Source organism: Mustela nigripes, chromosome 4 (assembly GCF_022355385.1).
Source record: "Mustela nigripes isolate SB6536 chromosome 4, MUSNIG.SB6536, whole genome shotgun sequence".
Lineage (NCBI taxonomy): Eukaryota > Metazoa > Chordata > Mammalia > Carnivora > Mustelidae > Mustela > Mustela nigripes.
In genome coordinates this window covers 27,650,770-27,677,286 of record NC_081560.1, presented here as the reverse complement: position 1 = coordinate 27,677,286, position 26,517 = coordinate 27,650,770, and the positions used below count along the sequence as shown (strand labels likewise).

The 26,517-nt window shown below is 37.5% G+C and overlaps 1 long non-coding RNA gene across 1 annotated transcript in view; it reads left to right on the top strand.

The window, feature by feature from the left end:
- The window catches only part of LOC132014953 (uncharacterized), a 33,859-nt gene extending 7,808 nt beyond the window's left edge, over positions 1-26,051 (top strand). The window contains exons 2-3 of the long non-coding RNA XR_009403506.1: positions 4,751-4,925; positions 24,224-26,051. This is a non-coding gene — a long non-coding RNA (uncharacterized LOC132014953). The remainder of the gene's footprint in view (positions 1-4,750; positions 4,926-24,223) is intronic.
- Positions 26,052-26,517: the final 466 nt, after the last annotated feature.

Here is a 26,517-nt window from a genome sequence, read left to right as displayed (position 1 = left end):
TACTCTAGAGATGACAAGAGGGCAAGAATAGATGAAGGCAATGACAAAAGGGGAAAGGAAATAATTGGAAAGAAATATAGGAGTTACAACTGAAGTAACTTAAAGAAGAAATGGGTATTACACAAAAATGAGAGGAAGCTGTTAAGGCGTCCCAAAGTTTTGAGTCTGTACAACATTAAACTTGAGAAATTCTTTTAATTAAGACAATTATTCTTATCTGTGGTCTTGGTCTTTCTCAAACCATGGAATCTTGAACAATTCTGTCCTTTATTTTCTTTTTCTCTCTTGAAAAAAAAAAGTTCAAAGTTTCTACTGAAAAGCTAAATTCTTCCTTTTTAGTTTCTATTTCCTCCAGAGTCTGGGGACCTTAAAATAAGTAAGTTTTTTTGAATAGACTGAAATCAGCTTTAATACTCTGGATCCTGTCCAAAAAATGAGAACATCATAAAGTCATATTTCTGATGTTTATTTCCCTTATCTCAGAGAGTGTCCAAGTCAAGAATTGCAAACATGTGGTCTTCGAATAGATAGCATAGATTTTCAAGAAAGGAAGCAAATCTTTATGAAAATCTACAGCAAGAATAATGAGAAAATTGATCTCCTTTCTTTCAATACTAGGATTAGTTTAAACTCTTCACATACTACTGGTACTGATAGATTAATTACATTCCTAATGGAGGCCAAAAATGGTTCAGGATTAGGAGTAGCTATTAAAGGATTTTTTAGCTGAGACAGAAGGACTTTCACTCGAAACCCTCACTGGAAACTCTCATAGGGTGAAGCACTCACTACAATGAAGGATACTTAAGTAAAATTTATTGCTTCCAGATTGTTAGTCAGTTTCATGGTGGTGATATAGTACTGTTCAAATGTTCCCATTTAATATTTTAACAGGAAAGTTTGGAGCTGGTGTAACCCTTTATCTACACCACCAAAAATTTTCCTGGGAAATCATTGAAGTTTGGGGATAAAAAGGCCGTCTGTGTTATGGTAGAAAACAGAGCAAGATAAATAACATTTCTAGTCCTTGAATTTTCTTGTGATGATGTAGGGAACAAACTTCTCACCTAATCCAAACCAAACTAACCCTGGTCATGACCTGAATCCTACAGTGATTTAGTGAGATGTCTCATCTGGTTAGAGCTTGCTTTGTTTGTGGTAAAAAGAGAAGGAAAGGAGGTAAATGGACATTTTCTATCTATCATGGTGACGCAACTTTCAAACCTTTCAAATTTTCTGACTTATTCTAATTCTAATTCTAATTCAAAACTTTCTGAATTACTTGTATTTTATAAATAAAACTCAATGTTTAAAACTACAGAACAAATACTAAATCCAACTATTTTCCCATTAATAAAAAACCACTTTGGGGCAGAAGGTATCCTAGTATAAGACTTCAAGAAAATTCTCACTTAAGGTGAGGACTTACAGAGCATTAGTTTGGATGCCATTAGTTGGGTGGTGGGGCAGGAAGCAGACAACCTCTATACAGTCCATTCCATACAGATCTGCTATAAGAGGAAATGAATTCCTTGACTTTACTTCCTTAATGATAAACATACTTTGTGTTTTTGTCATTTACAAACTGAGAATGCTATTCTAAAAAAATTCACTTTAATTTCTCTCCACAAATATTTAATGAGTGCCTATTCTAGGCACTAAGAAATAGCAAGAAAGAAAATAGATTTAAAAGAGAAACTAACATTTCCATAACACTTTTACCATATTCAAAGAGATATGATAGCTATCACAGCATTTTCCTTTTTCACAATGGTTTTATAAGGAAGGCAGAGAGGGAGTCAATAATTTGCCAAGGTTTATTTCTTTAATTGATTAAAATATCCTTTTAATTCCAGACCCATAAATTCCTCCTGATTGTCATTCATCCTCCAACCAATTATCTTTGCCTAGATACCTGAAAATAACTGAATAAGTGGTAGTGTGGTTTAGATTCCGTGGCCATATTGTCAAACCTCAATATCATTTCCGACATTTAGGGGGCTGAATAACACACCACACTAAAATTCTGGGGAAAGAACAATAACCAACTATTCTTCCTCACTTGTCTGTGGGTTTGCCTGATGTAGGTAAGCTGGGCTGTGCTCTAAACTACAGGTTGGTTCCAGGACTGCTCCAGTTCTGCTCTGCCTGTCTTTTATCCTCTTTGTACCAGTAAGCGATCAAGGGCAAATCCATTTCATTGTGATAGCAGAGGTTTTAGAGGAGAAGGCATCCCTGCACACATATTTTAAGCCCTCTACTTGTGTTATACCTATCAGCATCCCATTGGCTAAAGCAAACCTTTGAAAGACTTTGGCCAAACCTAAAGTCTTTCTAAGTGAAGGGACAGGGAAGAACGCTCTGTCTGCCATGAAGCCAAAGCCAGTCACAGGACCAAACCAAGTATCAATGGGGTGTAAAAGTAAGGGTAGGGGGAGTGAATTTCTTAAAACAATCATTTAATCTACCATGGTAGCCCTAATACGTCTTACCTCAGCTTCTCTCTATGAAAAACCTACCTAACGTTGCCGTGAGAATTCAACAAAACACCTGGGGCGCTCTTCCTATGGTGAGCTCTGGGTGAATAGTAGGCACTATTTCTGTATGTCTTTGCCTACCTCCAGGTTTCTCCTACCCATTCATTTTCTCTCAGACCCATTCCCTTTTTCCCAGAAAGCACTTTTGTTTGATACAGGACAATAGGTTGACACTTGAGTGAGGCTAGCTCTAGTGATCATATCCATATATATGGCTCATCTGTAAGGAAGGACTATCAGGCAAGTCAACCAGGTTTCTTCTTATTATTTAAGGCACATCTCCTCGTTCAGGTTTTTTCGTCCATCCAAAATATAGTTTGAAGAAGTAAATTTTTTTTTTTTCTAAATTTTCTGTTACAGGGGGTGCCTGGGTGTCTCAGTCAGTTAAGTGTCTGCCTTTGGCTCAGGTCATGATCCCAGGTCCTGGGTTTGGGCCCCACATTGGACTCCCTGCTCAGTGGGGATCCTGCTTCTCCCTCTCCCTCTGCAACTCTCTCTGCCTGTGTGCTCATACTTGTTCTGTTAAATAAATAAATAAAATCTTTTTTTTTTAAATAAATAAAATCTTTAAAAAAATAAATTTTCTGTTATAAATGAATTTCCTTTTCAAAAGGAATTATAATGGAGATAACTCAATTTGAGCATCACCACATCTGTGAAATCTTCTCCAACTTTTCTTTCTTCCTCTGTGACCATCAATATATTTTTCTAAACCTTTACTGTGGCAGCACATAGACTGTATATAACATTTTTTTTTCATTCCTGTCTCATGAAGTGAAATCTTTTAGGAAACAGTTTCTTATTCTTGTCTCTTTCCTATCACAGTACATGACACAAGGTAGATGATCAATTAAACTTATTAAATAGAATTAAGGATAGGGCAGAAATGCAACCTAGCAAAAGACAACTGAGTTTCACTTCTGCCCCACTTCTATTTTTTTTTTTTTTTAAGATTTTATTTTTGGCACATCTGGGTGGTTCAGTGGATTAAGCCTCTACCTTCAGCTCATGTCATGATCTCAGGGTCCTGGGATAGAGCCTGGCATTAGGCTCTTGGCTCAGCAAGGAGCCTGCTTCCCCTTCTCTCTCTCTCTGCCTTTCTCTCTGCCTACTTGTGATCTCTCGCTCTCTCAAATAAAAAATAAAATCTTTAAAAAAGGATTTTATTTTTTATTTGAGAGAGCGAGAGAGCACAAGTGGGGGAGGGGTGCAGAGGGAAAGGGAGAAGCAAGTTCCCCACTGAGCAAGGAGCTTGACATGGGGCTTAATCCCAGGATCATGGGATTATGACCTGAGCTGAAGGCAGATGCTTAACAGACTGAGCCACCCAGGGATCCCTCTGCCCCACTTTTAAAAGTGATGTTCACTAAAGTGATTAAAACCACAATAACACAGTCCTATATACTCACCTGAATTAACATTAAAAAGACTAGAGGATGTGGAGCACTGGAACTTACACTCTACAAAGTGAGAATGTAAAATGGTATACTTTGAACAACTGCTTGGCAGTTTCTTATCCATTTAGACATATAATTACCATAGGAGCCAGCAATATTATTTCTAAGTATGTATTTACCTTAGAAAAGTGAAAACCCATGTCTACACAAAGACTTGTAAATGAGTGCTCAGATCAGCATTAATTCACAATAGCCAAAAGCTAGAAGCTATCCAAACAGGTGAATGGGGAAAAAAAGTATGGCACATGCATATAATTTATTACTACTCAGCAATAAAAAGGAATGAACTACTAATGTATGCAACATGGATGAATCTCTGAAATTCCATGATGAGTGAAAAAAACCAGACACAAGAAGTACATACGCATAATTCTATTTATATAAATGTATAGAAATTGCAAACTAACCTGTTATAACAGAAGGTAGTTTCCCGGGACCCGGAGCAGAGGGAGAGGTGGATTGCGAGACACCATGGGGAATATTTGGGGGTTATGAAAACATCCTCTGTGTCTTGAGTCGCAATAGTAGTTTCACAGATGCATACGTCTGCCAAAGCTCAACAAATTGTACAGTTTATATGGACGTAGTATATTATTTGTAAATTATAACTTAATAAAATAGATTTAAAAAATAAAAAGTTTTCCAAAAGGCGTGCAAAAAAATGACCTATAGCATTTTATTAGCAGATGATAGTCATTGTAAGATACAAGAAAGTAATATGTCCGAAGTCTTGTAAATATCTCCCCTTATCTGCAGTTTCACGTGTCACGGTTTCAATCACCTTGTGTCAATGGGCGGAAGCAGATGATCCGCGGGAAGAATCTACGATTCTAGGTCAATAGTAGCCTAGTTTGGACATGATGCCCGAGTCATCCTCTCCGTTTCATCTCCTCACATGGTCATTTTGCCATCTCAGGTCATCACAAGAAGGGTGAGTACAGTACATTAAAACATTTTTGAGAGAAAGACCACATTCACACAATTTTTTATTATAGTGCATTATTAAATTGTTCTATTTTATTATTAGTTATTGTTATTGACGTCATACTGTGCCTAATTTTTAAATTGAACTTTATTATAGCTTTGCATGTATGGGGGGAAAAAGTATATATAAGGTTCAGTTTTATCCACAGGCATTCACTAGTGGTCTTGGCACATATCCCCTGAAAATAATGTGTGTGGGGGGGCTATTGTAATAAACTGTAGCTAGTGCTATTAGTTAGGCACTGCTGATACACAAAAGCTTTTTTTTTTTTTAAATTTGGGAAAGAACTTTCAGGTGTAAAATTAAATAGTAGAGGTAGTACCTATAATCTCATTAAAAGAATTAGAAGTACTGACCAAAAGATGAATTAAACATTTCATACACAGTCTCCAGAATTCAGAGAAGGTACTTACGAAGTCATGGTAATGTATAAGTGTTTACAAAAGCTTACAAAATTTGGACCCAATTTAGTGCATCTCTGAGGAGACTGTTACTGGTTTCTCATTGCTTTCCCTCTTACTGTTGGCACATTTGAATCCACAAGCTGATCTTATATTTGTTTTTTTCTTTCCTGCATATGAAGTTTATAAAGCACAGAGTAGAGTTTCAAGGGTCAGTTTCCAAAATAAGCGCAATTTTTCTGTTGTCCAGCCAAAAGTCAGTTAAGCTTTTAACAAGACAGTCTCTATTAGTTCCAACTAATTTAGTTTTTTCAACTTGAATATTTCAAAGAACAAATAATAAAGAATCACAGTAAACAGTCATGTGAGTCTCTGAAACTTTAATATACTACATATTTGGGGATATTTCACCAAGAAACATTGCCATATACATAAATAAATTTTCCTCTGGCAAACATATACCTACACATATTTCCACCACACACAAGTTTTCAAGAGCTGGAATTGGGAAGAAAAAATAAAGAGTTAGTGGGAAGATACTAAATAACCAGAATTTTTAGTTAGTTGTCTATTTTCCAAATTTCTTACAACCCATGCCTTTCCAAAATGATAAAGCATGCAGGGAAATACAACGAAGTTTGCAGCATTTTGCATATATAGCAAAGTGCTATTAACATTCCCCCCCCCATCACTATCAAATGTTTATTTGAACTCTAGAGTTTGTGTAATAAGATATCCACATGCTAATGCTCTGAAGATAGTAACCATTGAATTCAAATCACAGGTGGAATGCTGACTGGAAATATAGACTGACAGGAATATAAAACTTGTTTTCTTGTAAAAAGATAGCCTATGGAGGCATCTGCGTGGCTTAGTCATTAAGTGTCTGCCTTTGGCTCAAGTCATGATCCCAAGTCCTAGGATCAAGACCCACATCAGGCTTCCTGCTCCTTCCCCCTCTTTCATTCCTCCTGTTGTATTCCCTCTCAATCTGTGTCTCTCTGTCAAATAAATACATAAAATCTTGGGGCACCTGGGTGGCTCAGTGGGTTGAAGCCTCTGCCTTTGGCTCAGGTCATGATCTCAGGGTCCTGGGATCAAGCCCTGCATCCGGCTCTCTGCTCAGCAGGGATCCAGCTTCCTCCTCTCTGCCTACTTGTGATCTCCCTCCCTCAAATACATAAATAAAATCTTTAAAAGAAGAAGAAGAAGAAGAAGAAGAAGAAGAAGAAGAAGAAGAAGAAATCTTAAAAAAAAAGAAAAAGGTAGTCTATGAACAATAAAAACAATTCTGGCATGAATGCTTCTTGTTGATACTATTAGTTCTTAGCTATAAAATTGCCAGGAAAATAAAATAAAATAAATTTGCCTGGAATTTTTCCAAAGCTACCTTCTCATAACAGAATTTCATTACTATTTGAAATGTAATATCCAATCACACTGAAAGTAAAATATTTAGGTAGCTAATAATAACAGTAATAATAATAGCTAATGTTAAACTCAGGAGCCCTTGGCATATATATAAGGGTAAAAGTGTGCAGTACAGGCCAGGCATTGTATTAAGAGCTTTATAAAATTTTTTTCACTTGATCTTCACAAAACCCCCATTAAGTATGCTCTATTATTATGCCAACTTTACAGCCAAAGAAATTGAGACTTGGAGATATTAAGTAACTTCTTCAAGGTTGCTCAATTACAAAGTAACAGAGCTGGAGTTTGAATGCGGACAGCCTAACTGGAAAACCCAGCCCCTTAACCTCTATGAATCGCAAATATTTCATTATAGAGAGGAGGTGAAATGTAACTGTCTCCAAAGTTTAGGTAAAGAATGGCAGAAACTAGGCACATTCCTTAGAAGACGGTAAATGAACCAAGGGTGGCTATAGAGGATTCTAGACAGCCTTACAAAAGAGGTAATAATATCTAAACTCACCCCTAATCAATGAATAATTTTCTTGTCAAATAATTTTTAAAAACATGGCCAAACACTTGTGAAGCAAGCAATATAGTAGATGTGAAAGATTCTTTGTAGTGGGGCTTGGGTACAAACCCATGGTCCAGGGACACAGTAACTAAATAAATTCTTAGTAGCCTGAAATTTGAGATTTGTTAAAACATGTTAAGCATGTTTTCTCCTAAAGCTAATTTCTGGAGAGTAAATTAACTAAGTACTGGTGAACAAATAATGAGGGGGAAAAAAACAAAACACCGAAGTAAAAGAAATGGAGTACTACTTGCACAGATTGGAAATCAAATGCAGTTTGAGAGGATAGTGATTTGAAGATAAAGGCCACAAAAAACTGTTAGACTTTTGAAAATGGTCACATTAGTTTTGAATTTTTTTCCTCCAGTGTACATTTCCTTGATTACCAATATTATTCTGTATTTTTAAAAGGGTAATAATTTCAGAATATTTAACATAACATGCAAATTATACTTTCTATACATTAAAATATAGTATAAAATTCATAATGCATTCAGTTTAGTTTAATTTTTATTTGTCTCATTTCTTTTCATTTAGGCAAAACTGCCTTGGGTTAGAATCATCTCATTTTTCTTTCTTAGCAGCCTGCTTCCTATGAAGGACAGTTCTGAATAGAAGACCCATGTTACCCATATACTAATCTAAGAAAAGAGGACTCAGAAATCACTGGGTACATCTCTTGGCTTTGTACTACATTCAAGCACTACTTACATTACAAAAGAAAGTATGAGAAAGAAATCTATTGTTTTATATGTTAATCTGGAACCAAAGGATATACCAGCACAAACAAGTGGAAGATTTTCCTGGAAGAACGGTATCTAAGAAGTCTTTAATTCTTTGGTACATTCTGGAATTGATCAGGAGATCCCCCAAGATTTTTATGACCTGAAGTTCTTCTGGCTAAAATACAGTAATTTGTAAGGTCAAGCGAACTGGATAAAGGGCACACTGGTCAGAGGATGAACCAAAGCTCTCTTGATACAGAAGCCAATTCACACAGAAGTACCTCAAAATCCCATTCCAACTGGCGGTCACCTGGGTGGTTCAGTGGGTTAAAGCCTTTGCCTTCAGCTCAGGTCATGATCTCAGGGTCCTGGCATCAATCCCTGCATCAGGCTCTCCGCTCAGCAGGGAGCCTGCTTCCTCCTCTCTTGCTTCCTCCTTTCTCCATGCCTGCCTCTGCCTGCTTGTGATCTCTCTCTCTCTCTGTCAAATAAATAAATAAAATCTTAAAAAAAAAAAAAAAAGTCCAATTCAATCTGGCTTAAACAGTAAGAAAATTTATCATCTTATATGACTGAGAGTCCAGAGGCCTAACTCTAGGTCTGTTTATTCAGAAATTCTGGTTCTGTGTCTTTCATAGTTTCTCCCTGCCTTCCTCCGAGTATTGGGTTTTTCCGTAGGCTGCTCTCTACATAGTAGTGAAAATGCTATATTGCACGGTGCCTGTTACTACACCAGAGAAAGACACAAAGGATGCAGAGAACCATCTTATAACACCAAAGGTACTTCCCAACCCCTCCCCCGCCCAAATCTCTAGTAAATCTTTCCTGATTAGCCAGAATTTGGTCATATATCCTTTTGTGACTTGCAGCCTAAGGTATGCTACGTGCTGATTGGCTTAGGCCTAGATTCCTGAGCCAATCACTAGAATTCACCTTCACTCTTAGACCAATCAGGCTAAGCCCTGGAGAAGAAGGGACAGTCCCAGGATCAAAGAAAGGGTTTTGCTAGGAAGGAAGGAAGAGACCCAGATTGGTAGGACTAATAAACTTCATCAACCACAAACCTATCAATATAATCAACTAAATGTTCAATGGAATTGTGAAGAAATTAGTGGAAAAACTAACTCCCAAGAATGCATGGTGTAGGTATAGTCAATAGAAACTCTGGATGATTCTAACCTGTGTAGGAATGAAAAGGAATCAGTTAATAATATTTATAACTCTACGATGAGAAGGATCTGCATTCTCTTCAATTCCCTCTAAATCTTGGGATTTCCAGGCTCAAATGAAAATTCTTTTGAATACTATTCCTGGTTGCAACACTTCTCTTTTCTCCCTTTGGTTTTTGCCATAATAATATATATAAGATATATAATATGTATATTCATGCTTAAATGGCTGAATATACATACTGCATATTGTTATGGCAAAAATCATACATAGACATGAATGATCCTTAGAGAGTCACTTAGAGGGTCACACAGCCACTTGAATAGGAGAGTTAGGATGCAAACGCAAGCTAGCAAGAGACTGTTCTCATCCTAGATTATACCTACTGCCTTATGGAATACTTGCTTCTTCATTCTGGGGGGTTCTCTTCCCTTTTTTCCTACTCTTATTTCCTATTATTTTCGGAATTTATTCTGATGTTTTCATTACTATCCTTCTTTTGCAATGAGCTCCTCAAAGATCTCCTGACCACAGGACAGCTTTCCACTGGTTTTCTTTTCTGTTATTCAAGATCTATTCCCTTACCTATTTGATTCTGCCTATTACAAGCATCTATAAATATTTTTCAATGTTAAGTTTTTGTTCTCTTATTTTGGGGAGTTTATTATAAGTGTTCTCTCCCCATATCTTCTAAATCAGAGCATAAGTGTTAATGCATGGACTTACCTTCTCTCTTAGCTTTATATTAATATATTGCTTTCAAGTTCATGCTATTTGTTACATAATTCTTTTTAAGAGCATTTAATAGGAGCGCCTGGGTGGCTCAGTGGGTTAAAGCCTCTGCCTTCGGCTCAAGTCATGATCCCAGGGTCCTGGGATTGAGCCCCCGAGTTGGGCTCTCTGCTCGGCAGGGAGCCTGCTTCCCCCTCCCTCTCTCTCTGCCTGCCTCTCTGCCTACTTGTGATCTCTGTCTGTCAAATAAATAAATAAAATCTTTAAAAAAATTTTAAGAGAATTTAATAGGCAACTACTTGCTTCTTTACAATATTCTTTAAGTAGTTTAATGTACCATTATTTTTCTGGTTGTACTTTTAATTTCATTGTAGTTCTTATATTACTGTTTGAATGTATTGTTCATTAAAATTTTTTCCTGTATTTTGTCTAATTGTACTGCATTTCATATAATGATGTTCAACATTTTTAGCCATTTTTTTTGACTGAAATAGACTAGGACTGCAATAAGAAGGAACCAATAATAAACTCAGTAGGTTTCTATTTATACTATAAATGCTAATCATTTTTATGATTTTATTTCATAATATGGTATCCTCATGATAGTCACTAAATTTCTTGAGGAAATATTACATTTGAATTTCCATATGTTTTCACAAAAGGTGAAGGTTAATTGAAGCTATAAACTAATCAGGCAGATTCTGGCTTATTGCATTATTGCTTTTCAGGGTGTATCTAGAGTCCGAGTCTAGCTGCAGCCTGAGTAAGGTTTTTTGTTGATATAAAGAAAAAACCTTCTCTTTCTCAAGCCTTGTACATCCATCCTGACAGATCACCTGATAGACACACAAGTCCAGGGCAACGATGAATGTGAGTGGCCCTCCCTAGAGCTGTGCATAACCAACCATATACCCTGCCCCCAAGAGAAACCACGTCAATGTTCTATTTATTCACTGAACTTTTCCTGGCATTGCTCAGCCAGCACAGCAAAGTACTAAAGTAATCAGACATGATTCTTTGAATTCTTTGCAACTGACAAGCAGATATGCTAAGATAAAATAAGAAAATAATTTGATCTTTTGATTTTCTTGGCATCTCAGATTCTGCTGAGGGCCAACGAATCTTGCCATTTATCAAATTTTTGCCGTTTATCAGAATGGCTTTATCAGACTTATTAGAATCTTGCCATTTATCAATTTAAATCCAAATTTTCCATGTTCTAATATTTTTGAATGTAGCATTTAACACTCTCTCAAACAATATTAAATGAAATAACATTTTAACTGCTAAATATAATGGCTAAATTGCAAAATTTTACTATATTTTTTAAGAAATCACATTCCTAATGATATGATAATATATCATATTTTAATTGGAAGAGTCATGTTCTCCATTTGTAATTTTCTTGATTACCATTGAAAAGGGTAAGACAAAGTAGATGTTTAAGGCTATTATTAAAATTCTTGAGGGGTGCCTGGATGGCTCTGTCGGTTAAGCGACTGTCGGTTAAGGTCATGATCCTAGGGTCCTGGGATTGAGCCCCACATCTTCTCTTTGCTCAGCGGGGAGCCTGCTTCTCCATCTGCCTGCTGATCCCCTGCTCGTGTTGTCTTTCTGTCTCTCTAATAAATAGAACCTTTAATTAAGAAAAAAATGTGGGGTGCCTTCGTGACTCAGTGGGTTGAGCCTCTGCCTTTGGCTGAGGTCATGATCTCAGGGTCCTGGGATGGAGCCCTGCATCAGGCTCTCTGCTCAGTGGGGAGCCTGCTTCCTCCTCTATCTCTGCCTGCCTCTCTGCCGGCTTATGATCTCTGTCTGTCAAATAAATAAATAAAATCTTAAAAAAAAAAAGTTCCTACACTTGATGGGTAACTAAAAATCAGTTGGGTTTTTTTGGAAGTGGAGGTAAGGATATGCACGTGCTTTATTTTAAATGAGATTTATGATAGCTTACCATGAAGCAAAAAGCCACCTCAATAACTAATTATTTGTAACATACAAAGAGAATATTCTTTAACAAGTGAAATAACAAGTGAAAATTATTAGAAAGAATTTAGAAAAAATTATAGAAAGAAAACTTCAGATATTAATCATAAGAGAGGTACAAAATATTACGGAAAATTCAGAAAATAAAGGAGAAACTGTGTGTGTGTGTATGTGTGTGTGTGTGTGTACATGTATGTGTGTGTATATAGATGTTTATATGTGTATGTGATATTTGTGGTTAAATTCAGAAGTACTGTTTAAGTTGTACCTTGAAATATATATTGAGTTGTTAATATTCATTATTTTCTTTCATTTTCCTTGCCTAATTTCCACCGAAATTATATATGGAACACCGAAGAAATTCTACAGATTAATTATTCTTTCTATTATCAAATGTCCATTTTTTACTACATGTGTTGTTTTTAACCCTGGATGAGGGTTAAGTGAGTATGACAAGGATTACATATTTTATGCATTTTGGGGTTAAGTTGGAATAAAGTTTTGAGATTAGTAAACCTATACATCTATTACCCTTTTTCTTACAAAGCATGGAAATGAGAGATGGGACATAACTAGCCATTATATTCACAAATATTTTCAATTTTTGAATGAGGTTTGTAAGGTTTTATAGGTGAGATAAACATGACACCAAGTGAGGGAGGCACAAGGCAAGATTTATTAAAGGCACTCTCCGGCGAAGTTTCAGGGCTCAGGAGAACGGGAGCCGGGAGGAGATGGGCACCCTCGGGCGAGGTTCTACGACTCTGGAAAGTGGAGTCGGGGAAGTCACACTGGGAGGGAGTCCGCGGGGGTCTTTTATCGGCCAAGGCAGGGCATGGGCTCACATCGATATATGGTAGGGTATTTGGTGATCGGAGGGTATGGGGTGGGGGTCCTGATACTTCTGTTTCCTGCATAGGTATCAGGTTACCTATGGAGACGTGACCTGGGCATACATCCTTTTGGCGGGAGGGTGAAGGGTTGAGGAAGGGGGGAGGGGGCTGGAAGATGGCGCCTGGCGGTCATTTCTATTGTTCCTTCTGCATTCCCAGAGCCACCGACCCAACAAGGTTCAGATGAATAGTTAGTTTGATCAATAAAATTAGTTCAGGACACACCACCAATATGTATCATAACCATAATTCAATCTAATCACAACCATGAACTCACAACCTAAAAAGTTTGTTAGTAAACAAATGAAAACTGAAATGCTAGAGAATAAGGTAATCTAAAATCAAAACTAAATCAAAACTAAGTGCCCCAAACTTCAAATGAACACAAATTTCAGTAATTTCATTTCATTTTATCTTTAAAGGTTTTATTTAAGTAATCTCTATACCCACCGTGGGACTCGAACCTACAACCCCAAGATCAAGTGTTGCACCCTCCACCAACTGAGCCAGCCAGGTGTCCCTCAGTAATTTTATATCTTAAGCAATTTATACATGTGTAGCCTGGCTATAGTTAGGTGAAGTATATATGTAGTTTTAAGTTCTATATAGTACAGAGAAAAACTGATATACTAAAAAGGAGTTGTTCCGGATAAAAGTGTGCCAGTGTATTAAAGGGCTGAATGACAAAATGAGCATAGAAGAAATAAATAGAGATGGGAGCTTGTTATTAGAATTTCACATGAGGGATCAGGGACCAAGCATGTTCTTGAGTGAAAAGGTCAGCAGCTCCAGATCGTCAATGGCATCTTGAAATTTCCCAGAAAACTGATATTTCTTTCTATGTTAATGCTAACTAAGAGCATCTACAACAAAGGTAGAATAAAATGGGCATTTGATAATAGAAAGACTAATTAGCCTGTAGGATTTCTTCAGTCTTCCATATTTTTTTAAATAGAAATTAGGCAGAGAATGGTGTTCTCTACCTGCCGTCTACCAAACCCTGCATCTGAGAGATGTGCAGAAAGAAACACTGAAACACAATGTTTTGTTTTCTTTCCTTCATTCCTCTGTAGAATACCTATTTCTTTCTACCTTGATAAATTCCCTTGGAAATCCCAGAAAGAAATGTAAAGGCATCCCAAGACTAACCTCTTTTTAGTGCAAAGCTAAAAGCAAGACCTAAACAGACAAAATGTGTTTTATCATTCAGCAGTTTTTTCTAGGGAGACAAGTTTTTCCAATCTGTTGTCTTCTTGTTTCTGAAGAAATTTTGCATGAAAATGTGTGTGTCTAAAGTAATTCATTAGGGAAAGCCTGCTGGCTATTTGCTAAGAGTCTAAGCAGAATAGTATTCATCTTGGCAATTCATCAGAGATTGGAAGTTGGTTCTCAGATTTACAAGCCTAAAAACTTGGTAGCATAATTAAGAATGGACTCCTCTTTAAAAGAGTACTAACAATAATCACAGTCGCAGAGACTGATGTGTATAATCAAATGCTTATTATTTTATAAGGAGAAAAATAATAATGCACGTCAAAAATTCTTGCAACTATTTAAAGCATTGGATGCAGATTGCTAAAGGAAAGCCATTTATAATCAAGAATTTAGAATAAGCATGGAATTAGACCAAACGGAGTTGTGTTGGAGAAATATAATTAGAAAGTAAGTCTTTTCCTAGCCCAGAAAACCTTACAACAAAGGTAGAAGAGAAGGTAAACAATTTTATTGTTGAATAAGCAGTAAACCACAATCTGATACACATCACAGGCAATCCACCAAAGGAATTGCAAAAACAAAATGTCTCACTCTTATAGAGCTAAGCAGATACATACATTATATAAATGTTTTCAAGATGAACAATAACAATTTCTTAACAGCACCATTGTCACATATAGTTCATCCTTAAGTAACATGGTAATTGAGAGGACCACCTGTGTTAGCTAACTGGTTTACACAAAAGAAAAAAAAATTCTTATATCTTTATGACAGGAAACAGTTTTGCTGCTTGGAATGAGACTCTCACTGAAGTTAAGCCATGAACCTCCCATAGACACTAGGAAATAGGGGTGTTATCTGTCTTGATTATTACATTTTCAAAGAGGAAGACTTTTCTAGCTCTTAAAACTAGCAAGAGTCTTATCTCACTTTTTTGTTTAAAGATTTTATTTAATGTAAATAAATGTAGGGAGCCCTACATGGAGCTCAATCCCAGGATCCCGAGATCACGACCTGAGCCAAAGGTGGAGGCTCAACAGACCTAGATCTCCAGGCTCCCCTAGGTTTATCTAGTTTTTAAGTTTTTAAAAATTTATTTATTTAAGAGAGAGAGAGAGCGTGAGAACATGAGAAGGGGGAGGGTCAGAGGGAAAACCAGATTCCCCATGAGCAGGGAGCCCAATGTGGGACTCTATCCCGGGACTCCAGGATCATGAGCCCAAGGAAGTTGCTTAACCAACTGAGCCACCCAGGCATCTGGTTTATCTAGTTTTTAAAAGAGTATATACCATATGATCTCGCTTACATGTAGAATCTAAAAGAAACAAAACACACACACACAAAACCCTACAAAACCAAAAAGCACAAAAAACCCTAAGCTTATGGATACAGAGAAGGCAATGGTGGTTACCTGAGATAGGGGATGGGGGTTAGGAGGACAAAATGGATACAAAGGGATAAGAAGTAAAAGCTTTCAGCTATAAAATAAATAACTCACAGGGATATAAGTTACAGCATGGAGACTCTAGTTAATAATACTGGTTTACATATTTGGGAGTTGCTAAGAGAGTAGATCTTGAAAGTTTTCCTCACAGAAAGAACAGTGTGTAACTATGTATGGTGATGGATGTCAGACTTGGTGCAGTGAACATTTCACAGCATATACAAATAGCAAATTGTTATGTCATACACCTGAAACTAATATAATGTTTCGTGTCAATTATATCTAAAAAAATAAAATAAAAGACATACTCATTTCAAAGAGGAGAGAAAGAACTTACAAGCTTTCTAAGTAAATTCTCTAAGAAAGGAGAAGTAGGAGAGAAGTTCTCGTATTTTCAACAGGGAGAATTCAGCCTCTTATTTTTTGTTTTTACCCATAGAGGTACAATATTCCAATGCTTAATTTATATCAGGCTTGTGTTAGCCTCATTCCTTTTTTTTCTCCCCTAGATACTTGGATTTTCACATTCTTTCTCTCTCTCCCCTCACTTCCTCTCTCTCTCTCTCTCTCTCTCTGTATCTAGCACTAAATCTTTCTCCAGTCTTTAACACAGGCTTCCTTTACATATACTATTTCATTCAGTCAAGTTACCATTAGCCAGGGGAGCCATTTACTCTCTGAGGCAAATCTGCTTATTGCTGCTTTACATGTTCATTTCAATGTTTGTCTCTTAAAGCAAACTCATTTCCCCTTCTTCCAAATTTTGGAAAGGCATTCATAGGTATACATAGAAAATCTAACCACACAGAGTTTACCTGGAAAAGTGCACCCCTAGAGCAGGCAGTCAGCAACTATTGCTGATTGATTGAGAAACCCCATTAACTGAAAGCCTGGCATAGCTTCCACTCCAGTAGGGCGGGTGTCTGTGTAGTGTACTGGCAATTACACCAAGCTCTCACATTTCCCTTTTCTGCTGGAGGAGAGGAAACCTCTCTACCTCTCTACTTCCTCTCTACTTCCCTTTGAGGTACTTTGGCTGGCCTAATAACTAAATTGACATAAGACACAGATTAGCAGGAAAAAAATTTAATTTCATATGTACAGGAGCCCATCAAAATGCAGTACTCAAAGAAATAAGCAAAGTAGATGTCTTTTATGCCTTTTACACAAACCAAAAATATGTGAAGAATTGACAAGAGAAAGAAGTTTGGGCTTGGGGAAGTGAATTAGTGAAGACGCAAAAAGGTTTGTTTATACATCCTTCTCAGTCCGAAATTTCTTGTCTCTGGTGATAAGGATGTTTTTCTTCCTCCTGGTATAGGGAGGATATCTTTTAGAGGGAGATTTATTTTCTGCTTTCAGGGGAACAAAGGAGCGTCAGAAACAGTTCAGAGTGTCCTTACTGTTTCTTAACTTTGACTCCAAATAATCAATATGCCAAAATGGCATATTAGGGACAGTGGTACATACTCTGTACCTCTATTTTTAAAAAAAAAAACTAGCAGCATTAAGCAATCAATAGCATTACTAAAATAATGACTACATTTATATTTCATTATATATGACTACTTTTTTTTTTTTTTAAGATTTTATTTATTTGTCAGAGAGAGCGAGTGAGAGCGAGCACAGGCAGACAGAGTGGAAGGCAGAGTCAGACGGAGAAGCAGGCTCCCTGCGGAGCAAGGAGCCCGATATGGGACTCAATCCCAGGACGCTGGGATCATGACCTGAGCCGAAGGCAGCTGCTTAACCAACTGAGCCACCCAGGCGTCCTATATATGACTACTTCTTAAAACTTATTTAAGTCATCTCTACACTCAATGTGGGGCTCGAACTCACAACCCCAAGATCAAGAGTCGCCTACTCTACTGAGCAAGCCAGACAGCATCCATTTTTATGACTACATTTCAAGTGGAAACATTCCAATGGGCTTGTGAATCATTATTCAACCTCTTGAGATTTACCTGAGCTTGCATAACCACTTTGTTGTGAAAATGCAGAATAGAAAGAAACCTTGTGGTTGAACTAGACTCTTTCCCCACCTGTACATCCAGCCACTTTATTAGCATGCTCATTGCTGTGGGATCTGTTACTGCCTTAGGCACTGTGAGACGTACTCAAATTAACATGTGTGTAGGAAACCATTGCCTTGATTCCCTAGGGCTTGATTCATCTGAAATTACTTTTGGAGGCAGCCTTGCTGATCTATGACCACTGATTTAATAAGGAACGATCACTACTTTTAAGAGTTAGAAACTTTGCGCTGCTTTGTTGTGCTTCTTGTCTCAGAAGCACCTTCCTCCAAATAAGGTAATTTATTCTAGATAACAGAGAAAACAAAGAGGGAATTAATATTGCTATCCTTAAACAGATCCTAAATTAGTAACCCAATATCCTATTTCTGCAAGAAATTCTAGTAAGACAGTTTTTATAAGACTACGACCAACTGAATTTATGGCTTTAGAAAAGAGAGCACCAAAGTGTACACAAGCACATGCACACACATGGGGAGGAGGGGCACGGGAAGAGGGACAAACAGCTTCTATGCTGACCACAGAGCCCTCTGGGGGGCTCATTCTCATTGATCCTGAGATCATGACCTGAGCCCAAATCAAGAATGGGACACTCAACTTACTGACCCACCCAGGTGTCCCCAATTTGCCCTTTTTTATGTCAAGATTTTATACTGTTCACCAGATAATAACAATTTACTTAAAAAAAACCCCACAACTTCTCAATATTATTTCCTGCATTTCTATAGACTTTTCCTCATTTGCTATATATTTTCTTCAGATTCAAACAGAATCTGAAAGAAACATTCGAATGTTTCATAGGGAACAACTTTCCTGATGTGAAATAAGAATGCAAGGCATTATCTTTCTGGAGATTGTAAATCATCATAATCTCAAAGCGGGAAAGACAATGATCTCATAAAGTCCAAGAGACTTGAGAATGGATCCATTCTCACTGACCAGATCAGTGAGTTTAGGTAAATTATTAATCCTTGAGCCTCAATCCCCTTATCATTTCCCCATATATATTTTATCTCATGGTCACTATGTACAACACTATAGTATGGTTTATAAGAGTGTTAGAGAAAACACACAAAACAGCTGACACCTAGCACCTGTTCAATAAAGGGTAGCTACTATGATCTTCCTACCCAAGGTTCTATAGCACCCTATTTAAAGATCACTGACAAATGACAATTGTAATTTGTTTGGCCCTATTCTTTTTTTTTTTTTTTTTTTAAGATTTTATTTATTTATTTGACAGACAGAGAGATCACAAGTAGGCAGAGAGGCAGGCAGAAAGAGGGGGGAGCAGGCTCCCTGCTGAGCAGAAAGCCCGATGCGGGGCTCAATCCCAGAACTCTGGAGTCATGACCTGAGCCAAAGGCAGAGGCTTTAACCCACTGAGCCACCCAGGTGCCCCTGGCCCTATTCTCTTGGACTCAAATGTATCATTTCTGTACCCGATAAGAGTGCAACCTGTTTTCATAATGAACTCTAATATATTCCCAACACATTATCCTTGTCCTGCAAAAATATCCAAATCATGCCTTAGAGCAGAAAAACAATTCCATCAAAATATGTATGCATGCTTCCATGAAAAAATATTCCTTATATATTTATGATCAAATACTGCAGTTTTGTTTTTATTCAAAACCCAGTACCAGACAGTGAAATTATTACCATGGCACACATGTGAATAAAAACCATGAAGCATGAGATGTTAAAAATACCAATTTCTTCAAGGGAAAAGAGGAAAATGAGGTTTTGTCTAATCAATTATATTAAAAGATCAAGAAGCATAGACTTTTTAATAGTATGGAACTCATCTTACTCAAGTCCCTCTCTCTCCTCCTCCTACATTTTTTGAACAAGGAAACTTGTTCATATATGTGTTCATATATATGAAATAATTTTGTTCTGATATTACTAAGATAAAGCTCAGATTCCTGACATTCTATTATGTCATGATGGTCATTTTCTTCATTGTTGATTTGTATCATTCTATATCTTACTACATTGTATCTAAGTGTGTATCAATTTTCATTTATCCTCATTCAGTTCTACCTTCTGTATTTTTTTTTAAGATTTTATTTATTTATTTGGCAGAGAGAGACACAGAGAGAGAGAGAGAACACAAGTAGGGAGAGTGGAAGAGGGAGAAGCAGACTCCCCACTGAGCAGGGAGCCTGATGGGGGGCTCAATCCCAGGACCCTGAGATCATGACCTGAGCTGAAGGCAGATGTTTAACTGACTGAGCCACCCAGCTGCCCCTACCTTCTGTATTAATTTTTCATATTTTCTACCTGTGCTATATTTTTTGGGTTTTCAGATCTGTCTTCCAGTCAACACATTATTACTCATCTGTGTCTAATTAGCTGCTTAATCTTTCCATTCAGGTTTGTTAATGTAAATTTTATTGGATTATAACACACATTTTAAAAGCACACAAATCATATGAGTAGCTTAATGTGTTTTCACAAAATGAACATGCCCATTTAACCAGCACATTACGAGCACCCCAGTAGGTCTCTTTATGCCCCATCCTGTCCTTCTTCTTATTTCAAGGTAACAAATATCATGACTTAATGGAATTAGTTAGTTTTGCCCATTTAAAAAAAAAAAACTTTCTGGGAATGGAACCTTGAAATATATTCTCTTTTGATTATGGCTTCTTTCTTCTCACAGTATATTTGTGCTATTATATGAAACTGTAGTTTGAACACTGTCACTAATTTATAGCGTCCTGGGTTTTTTAAAAATCTCTTTTCTTTTTTTTTAAGATCTTCATTTACTTTAGAGGAAGAAAGCACAGGAGGGAGGGGCAGAGGGAGAGGGAGAGAAAATCCAAGTAGACTCTGTAATGAGTGCAGAGCCCATGCGGGGCTAGATCCCACAACCCCTAGATCTCATAAAATCCAAGAGACTTGAGAATGTATCCATTCTCACTGATCAGATCTGTGAGTTTAGAAAAATTATTAATTATCTTTAAAATTATTAATTATATTTTAAAAGATAATTATTAATTATCTTTTAAAATCTTTAAAAAGATTTTATTTATTTATTTGACAGAGAGACTCAGATCATGACCTCACCTGAAACCAATTGCACAATTTACTACCTGCACCACTCAAATGTCCCTACAGCATCTTGTTTTCAAAAATATGCCACCATCTGGGGTTCCTGGTTGGCTCAGTGGCCTCTGCCTTCGGCTCAGGTCAGAGTCTCAGGGTCATGGGATCAAGCCCCACACTGGGCTTTCTGCTCAGCAGGGAGCCTGTTTCCCCTTTTCTGTCTTCCTGCCTCTCTGCCTACTACTCTCTGTCAAATAAATAAATAAAATCTTTAAAAAAAAAATTGCCACCATTTATTGGCACCTGAGTGGCTCAGTTTTGATCCTGGGTTCAACAGAAGGAAGGCGGGACACCTGAGTGGCTCAGTCAGTTAAGCGTCTGCCTTCTGCTCAGGTCATGATCCCAGGGTTCTGGGATCAAGTGCCACATTGGGCTCCCTGCTCAGTGGAGAGCCTACTTCTCTCTCTGCCTGCTACTCCCCAGTTTGTGTTCCCTCTGTCAAATAAATAAACAAAATATTTTAAAAATAAATATCACAATTTACTCATCAGTTTTACTGTAAGTAGACATTGACATTAATCCAGTTATGATTTATTCAAACAACACTGCCATGAATATTCTTGTATATGTCCTTATTAACATTTGTAGGCATTTCTCTTAAGTACATATCTTGGAATAGAAACTTGATAAGGGGAAGATGACAGAGTAGGAGGACCCTGGACTTACCTCTTGCCACGTGGCTGCCTAGAGAGCACCCACAAATGGCATAAATAACCGGGAAAGCTGGCCAGACTCTCCTTGGCATGACATAGATAAGAAGCTGCAGCAAAGCAGACTGACACTCTCTGATCTGATGGTAAGACCCCATCAAAGCAGTGCCACAAGCCTGGCAGTGTGTATACAGCCCAGACAAAGGCCAGCACCACTCCAAGTGAGTCCTGCTTTGAGGAGAGGGGGAGATAACAACATGCCAGCCTGACTGTGACCCCAGCAGTGGGCTGGGGGCAGGCAGCTGGTTTGACTGCAGACCTCACCCACCAACAAAATCTTCTTGGGGACAATACAGGGAAAGTGCCTGCAGTTGTGTGCTACTTCATCTCTGGTAAACACCTGGTCTGACTCAACTCAAGATGAGGGCAGCTCTCAACTGGCCCACTAATACCACAGGGACCAGACTCTGCCCACAACATGCAGAAAGCCATAGCAGGCTGGACTGAAGGCAAACGCAGCTCCACCACAACAGTAGGAAACCGCTGTAGCAACACACATAAGAGATACCTCTGAAGTACCAGGTTCTGGGGAACAGGGGACATTGCACTGCAGGCCTTTTTCTTCATAATGCCACTACTGTCAAGTGTGGGAGAGAAACAGACCCAGAGTTAGACAGAATGAGGAGACAGAAGAATATGTTCCAAATGAAGGAGCAGAAGAAAATCAGAACAAATCTAAACACAATAGAGATGAGTGCTATGTCTGATAGTGAATTGAAAGTAATGCACTCATAAAGCAACTTACTAGAATTGAGAAAGGAGCGCAGAACTTCCCTGAGACCCTCCACCAAGAGATGGTAGACATAAAAAAAAAAAAACCAATTAGAGCTCCTGGACTCACTGAATGGAAATAAAATAGACCACCTGGAATAAATAGCAAACAAGAGGAAGCAGAACAGATCGGCCACATGGAGGACAGAGTAATGGAAAGTAATTAAGCTGAGCAGATAAGAGAGAAAAAATAGACAAAATGAAAATAGACCCAAGGAACTCAGCAACATTGTCAAGCATAACAGTGGCATGATAGGGATCCCAGAAGGAGAAGAGTGAGAAAAGGGGACAGATGATTTGTCTGAAGCAATAATAGCTAAAAACATCCTGAATCTGGTGAAGGAAAGAGAAATCCAGATCCAGGGGGCACAGAGAGCCTCCAACAAAACCAACCCAAAGAGGTCTGCACCAACACACAAAGTAAATAAGATGGCCAAAAGTAGTGACAAAGAGAGAATTTTAAAAGCAGCAAGAGAAAGAAAAGCAGTGACATATGAGGGAAACCCCATATGGCTATCAGTGGGTTTTTCAGCAGAAACTCTGTAGGCTAGAAGAGTGCAGCATGATAAATTCCAACTGCTAAAAGGAAAAAATCTATAGCCAAGAATACTCTACCCATCGAGGCTTTCATTTATAATAGAAGGAGAGATAGAGTTTCTCAGAAAAACCCTGCAATTGCACAGCTGGGTATTTACCCCAAAGATAAAGATGTAGTGAAAAGAAGGGCCATATGTATTCCAGTGTTCATAGCAGCAATTTCACAGTCACAGCAAGTTCACAGTCACCAAACTGGAAAGAATCAAGATGTCCTTCAATGGGCAAATGAATAAAGAATATATGGTCCATATTTACAATGGAATACTATGCCTCCATCAGAAAGGATGAATGCCCAACTTTTGTATCAACATGGACAGGACAGGAGGAGATTATGCTGAGTGAAATAAGTCAAGCAGAGAGAGTCACTTATCATATGGTTTCACTTACTTGTGGAGCATCAGGAATAACATGGAGGACATAGGAGAAGGAAAGGATAAGTGAACTGGGGGAAATTGGAGGGAGAGAAGAGCCACGAGAGACTGTGTACTCTGAGAACCAAACTATGAGGGCTTGAGGTAGAGGGTTAGGTGAGCCTGATGGTGGGTATTAATGAGGGCAGGTATTGGATGGAGCACTGGGTGTGGTGCATAAACAATGAATCTTGGAACACTGAAAAAATTTTTAAAAATTTTTAAGAGATTATTAAAAAAAGAAAGAAATAAAAACAAAAGTTAAAAGCAAAACCAGCCACATCCCTATCACACATGATGCCATCAGCCTGTGGGACCCAAAAGCACCAGCTGCCCTCCTGCCCAAGTCAGCATGCACTGCCTACCACCTGCTCAACGCCAAGTCAACACACCTTCACTGCAGATTGCCAAGGGCTCAAACTGATACTCTTCCCCTCAAATTCCAGCCCCTGTGCTCAAGTTTGTGCACAAAAGGGGGCATAATTATAACAGCAGAATGAAGCAACCCAAACAGTGACACTAATTCTGTGGAATATATAATGGATAAAAGGAGTGTGGTAGGCTGAGAGCATCTCCAACACACGCATCAAAGAACAATACATACAGCATGATTCTGGTTCCTAAAAGAAACAAACCCTGGAAAAATAAAATAAGACAAAATCAGAGAGGGAGACAAACCATAAAAGACTCTTAAGGATAGGAAACACACCGAGGGTTGCCAGAGGGGAGAGGGGTGTGGGGATGGGATAACTGGGTGGTGGGCACTAGGGGGGCACATGATGGAATGAGCACTGGGTATTCTATGCAACTGATGAATCACTGACCTCTACCTCTGAAACTAATAATACACTATATGTTAATTAATTGAATTTAAATTTAAAAAGGAACCCTCCAAAACTTGATAAGGTGTGTGTAATGTTCCAATGAGTAGATATTGCCAATTTTCCCAAGTGATATCAATGTAAATAGACATATACTGCAGTGTATGAGAATTTCAATTGTTCTACATCCTTGTCATCTTTTTTTTTTTTTAAGATTTTATTTTTATTTATTTGACAGAGAGAGAGACAGTGAGAGAAGGAACATAAGCAGAGGAGTGGGAAAGGGAGAAGAAGGCTCTCTGCCAAGCAGGGAGCCCAATGTGGGGCTCAATGCCAGGACCCTGGGATCATGACCTGAGCCGAAGGCAGCCGCTTAATCAACTGAGCCAGCCAGGTGCCCCAACACATGCTTGTCATCCTTGTCTATTCTTCTCATTCTGATATTTTTGTGGAGTTTGGTCGTACAGTAAACTTGAACATGTTTTTATGTACTTACTAGCCATTTCACTTTCCTCTTCTTTGTAATGCCTGTTACTGTTTTGGGCTCAATTTTCTCCTGTGTTGTCTTGTCTTTTTAAATGGATTTGTGTGAGTTCTTAAATATCCTGGGCAATTGTATAAACTGTTATATAAGCCCTTGACAGTTGCAGAAACTGCAAATATCATTTCCTGGTAACCTTTTCAGACCCAATAATGGTGTCTTTTAATGAAAAGAGGTTCTTAATTTTAAAGCAGTCCAACATATCCATTTTTTATTGCTACTGCTTTTTGTGTTCTGTGTAAGAAATATTTGCCTATCCCCAAATAATAAAGATATTATCCCCTGGGTTTTCCCCTCTTCTTTTTGCTTCATTTATTTACTGTTCACATTTGCCTTGAATACACCTCAGTTTAATTTTTGCATAGTGCATGAAGTAAAGAGGCAAGCTCCTTTTTATTTTTCATAGATTTTCAATTACTGCAGAGCAATTTATTGAAAAGCAATTCATTTCTCCATGAATTGCTGTGGTGCTTTTGCCACTTAGTTCAATCATTCCATTTACCTATCCTTGCAACAATGCTATAGTATTAATTATTGTGGCATTATAACAAGTTGTGAAATATGATAGTCTAAGTCCTCCAAGTTTGTTTTTATCTAAGATTGTCTTGGCTTTTCAAGCTTCTTTGAATTTCTATGTGACTCTTAGAAATATCTTGTCAGTTTACATACTCACAAATACATGTCTTCTTGAATTTTTAGTTGGAATTACATTGAAACCAGAAGTTAATTAGGGGAGAACTGATATTTTTAAAAATATTGAAGCTGCCAAGCCATAAATATGGTCAATGTTATTTTATTTACTTGATTTTTTCTTAATAAGTTTTTGAAATTTTTATTGTAGAGGCATTGCACATTTTTTATTAGATTTCGTTTTAGGTATTTGATGATCTTGATGCTATTGCAAATGACAGTGATTTAAAATTTTATTTTCCTTAGAGGGGGCTTGGCTGGCTTAGTCAGAAGAACATGTGACTCTTGATCTCAGATTCGTGAATTCAATCCCCATTTTGGGCACGGGGCTCACATAAAAAAGTAAAATAAATCTTTCAAAAAATAAAAAAAATTAAATTTTACTTTCCACTTATTCATTGCTAATATGTAAAAAAAGATAATTTTTTTAAAAAGATTTTATTTATTTTTTTGACAGAGAGAAAGACTCAGCAAGAGAAGGAACACAAGCAGGGGGAGTGAGAGAGGGAGAAATGGTGATCAGGGAGTCCAATGCAGGGCTTGATCTCAGGACCTTGGGATCATGACCTGAGCCAAAGGCAGACACTTAAAGACTGAGCCACCCAGGTACCCCCCCCCCCAAAAAAAAACCAATTTTATATATTAACCTTGTTAATAACTTTGTTATTGATCCTGTTAATCCTACAGTTTTGTCAATATCATTTATTATTTCCAATAGTTTTCCTGGCTTTTAAAAAATATACACAATGTCATAAACAAAGTTTTGCTTCCTTCTCTCTGATCTTTTTATCCTTTATTTTTTTTACTTGTCTTATACCACAGGCTAAGACCTCTGGTACCATGTTGAATAGGAATGGTGGGTGTTGACATTTGAGTCTTGTTCTTGACTTCAGGGTGAAAGTATTTACTATCTCATCAGTAAGTATGATGTTAGCTACGGAGCATTCATAGACAACCATTATAAGAATACCATTAGTCCTTTCTAGTCCCAATATGGAAAGAGTTTTTGTTATTGTTTTCTTTTTTTAAATTATGGGTAGGTATTGGATTTATCAAATACTGTTTTTGTACTTACTGAAATGATTATTTTTCCTTTATTCTGTCAATGTAAAAATTACACAGGTTAATTTTTGAATGTTTATATAACCTTATATTCCTGGGATAAACCCCAGTTAGTTTTGATACATTATCCTTTTTATATATAGCTATATTTGACTTGACAGTATTTTAAAAGGATTTTTGCCTCTGTATTAGCAAAAGGGGGTGGTCTGTAATTTCTCTTTCTTGTAATATCTATGTTG